The sequence below is a fragment of the Triticum dicoccoides genome, chromosome 1A, assembly GCF_002162155.2.
Source record: "Triticum dicoccoides isolate Atlit2015 ecotype Zavitan chromosome 1A, WEW_v2.0, whole genome shotgun sequence".
NCBI lineage: Eukaryota > Viridiplantae > Streptophyta > Magnoliopsida > Poales > Poaceae > Triticum > Triticum dicoccoides.
Window position 1 is genome coordinate 601,728,965 of NC_041380.1, and position 6,107 is coordinate 601,735,071.

Consider the following 6,107-nt stretch of genomic DNA (forward strand, 5'->3'; position numbering starts at 1 on the left):
ACTAGTACTCCTCAAGTCAAATATTTCCTCATAAACCGAATTAGAACTACCATGTATAATCGCAGCCGCGTTTTGATAACTGACTCGCATGAATCAAGACTAGCGCCTTTCGGTACCTTAACCAGCGCCAAACTCTGAACTTATGTTCAGGAAAGCAAATCAATGCAAACTCTAGTGTACAATGCAGTACAAACTTGCCAACTTAGCATAATACTGCATCGGCAGGTCATATCAGCACAAAAATTCTTCCGGATGACTCGTAGGCCAGTGTCACCACTTTTGTGAAAAATATTTGAAGACCGCTTAGTTGAAGGAGCTTCTTTCTTCTGTTCGACTGATGCCTTCTTTGCCTCTCCTCTGCAGCTTCACAATCTCCTCCTTTTGTTGGTTGTGCCTCTGCCTCTCTCCTCTCTGCAGCCTCCGCTTAGACACAGAGAGATATTCAGAAAATGCAGTTACAGAGATACATGGCCAGAGCAGATACATATAGACAGAAACAAAACTGCTCCAAGTCATTGGAACATTGTGCTGACACCATCAGGCATATTATACAGTAAAAGGATTAGGCAAAAAAAGAAAGATTACTAACTAAGATGACTGGATGGTGGACGCTTCAGTTTACGGCGACGTAAGTGCAGAGCAGTCGGTTAACTGTTGAAGACTATTCAGTAGGACTACAGAAACCATCAGCCGATCTTTCTACAGAGCTGTGCAAAAGATAAGAAATGTAGATACGAATAAGCTTCATTTCCCTTTCTTCTTTTTTGAAAAAATTGTACCTATGGAAATGGCAGGCGTCGTCGACATTGATGACGCTCCAATTGGAGGTGGCGGTCAGACTCAAACTGCAACCAGCTCATGTTTTTATTTGTTTGAAAAGGAGGTTGAAACCACGTCATGTAGTATGTCATGGCCAAGGGCGACAAGACGGCACAAGAGCATGACTTGGTCAAGCATGCACAGGTGGACACCCATGTAAATGACAAGACGGGCCCAGCGGGCTGACGTGCTGCTCTTTGACTTGTTGTGCTCAGGTGTTCAGCACTGAGCCAATGTAAAGAGTGAGTGGAGAGTGGGTAGCGTTGGCAACAAGAGAAAACTTTCCCCTGCTTCCTCCCTGTACAACCCTGAATCCTTGTATCTGAAACCACTGGATCTGAACTATTCCGGTAGACATCACATTACTGAACTCACAGAAGAAAATTCTTAACGACCTTTGCAAACAACTAATTATCTAAAACTGTTCGTTGCGTAGCTAAGCAAACATGAGATGACATGGAGTTTTACTGCTACCATTAGTTCTTCATGACCTTCCAAGCTGATTGACAGTTTCATTTCCACAATCATGTGATCTAATCACTGTGAACTCAACAGAGTGTCATCAGTAGTAACACACAATCCAGTCATCACACAATATATCAAATCAACCACATTCCACTACTGAAATCATAGGAAAAGTTCAGTTCGGTGTAACCCTCACGATGCATGCGGAAATTAATATGCAGAGGTAGATAAGATTACATTACATGGTACCAAATTAGTCCGCATGCCCATCACTAACTGAAAGGCCTGCTGAGCAACTCACCGCTGGTAAAACAGAATGACAAATACAAACTGCATTTCGACACCAGAAATCAACTAAAATGCGGTGCGAACGAAAGGGTGATTTGGGTGTGCTGATAAAGCATCCCTGAACGCAGACACTATGGCATCACCGGTGCGAGCCCCATCCAGAACGATCTTCTCAAGGCGTAACAGGTGCTCCAGGCCAACTGGTACAGCGCGTTCCCCCATGTGGAGATTTTGAGGTCTCGTAGGTTGGGCATGGCCCCCGCCTTGAACCCTAGGTAAGCCCCAACACCTTCCATAGCAGAAAATGTGAGGCTCTTCAGAACCGGGAACAGTCCCGTGCCCAATCTAACTCTTTCTTTTGGGATATTTAACGCCATGAGCCAGAGTACTACGAGGGACGGAAGCTCTCCAAGAAGATTGACATCCTGGGTTGACGCCTCCATCACACGCAGCTCCAGGATGCGAAGGCAATTTAGACCACCCATCCATACGGGAACTCTACGGAATATCCATCTAGGGGCGCTGATAAATTCCTCGAGATGCGGAAAAGGATTGGATAATGAGGCCAGCTCGTTATCTTCATGAGTATAGCCACTAGTGAATTTGAGACATTTGAGGTTACGGAGCTTTCCAAGGGAGCTGGCGAAAGCATCACGTTCTGGCTTTTCCCAACCATTCACTCCGATCTGCAGTTTCCTTAGATTGGTCAGCTCTCCGAGACCCATAATAACCTTCACTGAGTTCACTTCCTTCATGGACAACCCATCACCATCTATTACCAGAGCGCAGTGATTTCATATTCCCAATACATTCACACATGAATTTTTCCATCCGAATATCAAGATATGACAACTGAGGCAATTGGGCTATATCTGAGGGGGTGCTCTTGAGCTGGGCACGAGGCATGTCCAATGTCTCCAAGTAAACAAGCCCTTCAAATTTAGCAGGGAGTTGTACGTAACATGACACTGTAACATGCAAATACCTCAACAGAAATAATTGACCAATAGCAGTGAGGTCAAGTGTAGTCTCCTGACCTTGGCTTTTTTCTTCTATTCTCAACACCCGGAGATACTTGAACAACAAAAGAGAAGGCAGGCGGGTCCAGAAAAGTGTAAATGATCGAACTTGTGATAGGCAGATATCAATAGTTGGGGCATATGTTGCTCCACGACTAGCCACAGAACTCAGAGATAACCGGCGAACCTTGTATTTATTGCAATGCAATCTTGCCATGTCATTATAATTGTACCCCACACTTACAAAGTTATCTTCATCACACCTGCTTAGGATCAAATCAAGCATCATGTCATGTACTCTGCATGACACCACCTCTTCATTGCATATCATACCAGGCTGAATCATACTTCTGTTAATAAGCTCATTGAAATAACTCCTCCCAACATCTTCTAGGTCATGCCCATCCAAATTACTGACAAGGCCTTCAGCTATCCATTGCCGAACCAGATCGTCCCTCCCGATTTCGCGGTCCTCGGGATACATACCAAAGTACAAAAAGCATGCCCGCAGATGGGCAGGAAGATGCATGTAGCTCAAGTTTAATATACTCTTCATCTCTTCCAAGGTGGGATTTGTGGCTAGCTGGGTACCCAAAGAATCCCTTATGCTCTCCCAACCCTTCCTTGACGTTTCTTTATTGGCTAATAGGCTAGCTATTGTGATAACTGCAAGTGGCAATCCATGACACTTGTTCAAAATCTCAGCCATAACTTCTTTCAGTTGGGGTAGACAATCATTTTTGGACCCAAATACTCTATTCAACAATAACATTCTTGAGTTTTGCTCACTGAGAGGTTTCATTTTGTAGATGCCCTCACCGTCATTCTGACAGGCTGCTGCAGCCACATCTTCCACTCGTGTTGTAACTACCACTCTACTTCCATTAATATCTTCTGGAAAAGCACACTTAATAGTATTCCATGTTGGTTGATCCCACACATCATCGACAACAATCAGGTACCTATTCAAATATTTGCAGAGGTTAATTACATTATAGTTGAACATAATTAAATTATGGACGAAATTATCAACATACTGGAAAAAAAGGTTCGAGCAAATACTCTTTACACAAAAATGATATAGGAACTTCTCAAAGAAGCTACGAATTATCATAATGAATGGAAAAATAACACCAAAAGCATATGACCATTTAGCACATAAGGATTGCATAGGCATTCCAGAATGTTTCTTTCAAAAGAACTCTTTATTAAAGGCATGGATGAGTACCGAAAGGTTTCCACTATACCCTAGCAAATTTTACACACTGTAAATTTTTTTACCAAAACTTACATCGATAATTCTAATGATTGTATTTCTGCCAAATAGTTTATGTATAGTGTCCATGTGTATCACAAATACACGAAACAGAAAGATAAAAACAGTCACAAATCTCGCATGCATAAATCGATCTTCAGATTAACTATTTTCACACAAAAAGGTATGAAGTGGTTGTTTAACCCTAAACGTGAATAATGCATTAAAACTTCAAACTTGTTTAGCACATATGGGTCATGACTCATGAGGGCATTACAGACCCTCTCTTCAAAAATAAAAAAAAACTCTTTTCAAGAAAGGTAGATGGGAGCAACATGTTTCTAATACCCTAGCATTTATGACACCGGATGGATATATCAATACTCCAATATGTCTTTTCTAAAAATGTATCTTTTTGCATTTTCCTCTCTATTTCTCTATCACAAAAACATAAAGAGGCAACCATCAAGCATGGATCTTGGATGCATAAAAATCAATACCAAATATATACTATCCGATTATTCAGCTCAAATCTAACACGAGTAGCGTGTGCAAATAATACCTCTTCTCTTTCAGATGTTGCCTTAGCTCTTCAATGATGTCGTCAACCTTGCGAGTGCGAGATGTATCGGGATCCCTCATCCCTAGTTTCCACTGGAAATTGTTGAGCAGCTCAGTCATATCAGGCCTCTGCGAAACTGAAAAGAATGCTTTGCAGTCGAACAGCGAGCCAATCTTGTCATACACCTGCTTGGCAAGTGTAGTTTTACCAAGACCACCGAAGCCCACAATCGACACCACCTTGAGTTTCTTTTGAGCATCCATCAAAATAGTGGCAACCTCCTCCCTTGGGCCATCAATGCCCACGAGAGTATCAGCCTCCTGGTACACCGCTCGCACTCGTGGGTCAAAAGCCACGGTGCTGGTGGTGGGCTTCCAATCATCAATATTATACCTTTGGCGCCGAGCATTTGCCTCCAAGGCAAGAGTCTTGAGCTCTTCCATCCGGTCGGCTATCCGAAGACGCTCTCGCATCTTCTTGATGCGTCGAGCAGTCTTCTTGATGAAGCCCCCCTTGGCATCGTCGGCTCGAGATTGTCGCATGAAGTCATCGATACAATTCTCCATGTCATACGACATCTCCCTAACATGGTCCCTCCAATCCTTGACGGTTGGATCAATCTCATCAATGAGCTCGAGCTTCTGAAGGGCAGCGTTCATGGCGCTGAGTTCCTTCTCGAGGAATGAGGCCTGCTTCCTGACCCCTTTGAACTTCTTGTACTCGTCGCCCATGAGTGTGGTGAGCTTGCCGATGAGGGGGTTCATCACCCCGCTCGCCACGGTCACGATTCCTCCGGTCATCTCGACTGCTCTCTTGGCTCGGCGGCTGACTGACTACAGACAGAGTGAAGCAGAGGTTAGTTGGTGCCATAAATAAAGAGATAAAAAAATTAACTGGTGGCGAGGGGTTGGGATCCTCTGCAGTGGCGAGGGGCATCTTACCTGATGTGGTGAAGGAAGGAGACAGGGAGGTCGGAGATTGCAAGACAGCGAGCCGGGGGAGAAGGAATGCGGCGGGGAGGACACAGATCCGGGTGCTCTGTCTGTGTGAAGCAAGAGTTAGTTGGTGTAAATTAAGAGATAGATAGATGCAGGCTGTGGTCGATGTGTTACCTGATCGATGTGGTGGAGGAAACAGGTCGGGAGGTTGGGGAAGGCACCTCACGGATGAAGGAGAGGAGGCGGACGGGGATTAGGCGGAGGCGAGCGAGATGAGGAGGTAGGTGCGCCGGATCCGTCCAGGGGAGGAGGCGGATCTGGCACCGGCTGGGAGTGCGGATGCACCGGCGGCTCGTGCGGGTGGCACCGGCGACGGGAGTAGCGACGAGCAACGGAGCAAGGAGGTGCGGCGGTAGCGGCGGAACCCTAGAAGAGTGGGGAGTGCTGGAAGTGAGTGAGGACACGGGAGTATTTCTGTGCAGAGCTCAACGACTCACGCGACGACCGGCGAAGCGGCCCGGGACTGTTCAGAGGTTGACGACGACGACTTAGACAGATATGCCCCCGCGAACCAGGCCAGCCCACAACCACACGTAACGCACGACCCAGCCCAGCCCACGAACTAAAATGAATTACAAATAAAATCACGTAAGTCAACTAAATAAAATCACGTAAGCACATACTGCAGTGTATACCTTGCTAAAAAAAGTTACTGCGGTGTACTCCCTTTCACTGAGATTCCACCGTCTTTCATGTAGACA

The 6,107-nt window shown here is 45.3% G+C and overlaps 1 pseudogene; it reads right to left on the reverse strand.

Annotated features, from left to right (window-relative positions):
• Window positions 1-1,500: 1,500 nt before the first annotated feature.
• Window positions 1,501-5,850, reverse strand: LOC119294915 (annotated as a pseudogene).
• Window positions 5,851-6,107: the final 257 nt, after the last annotated feature.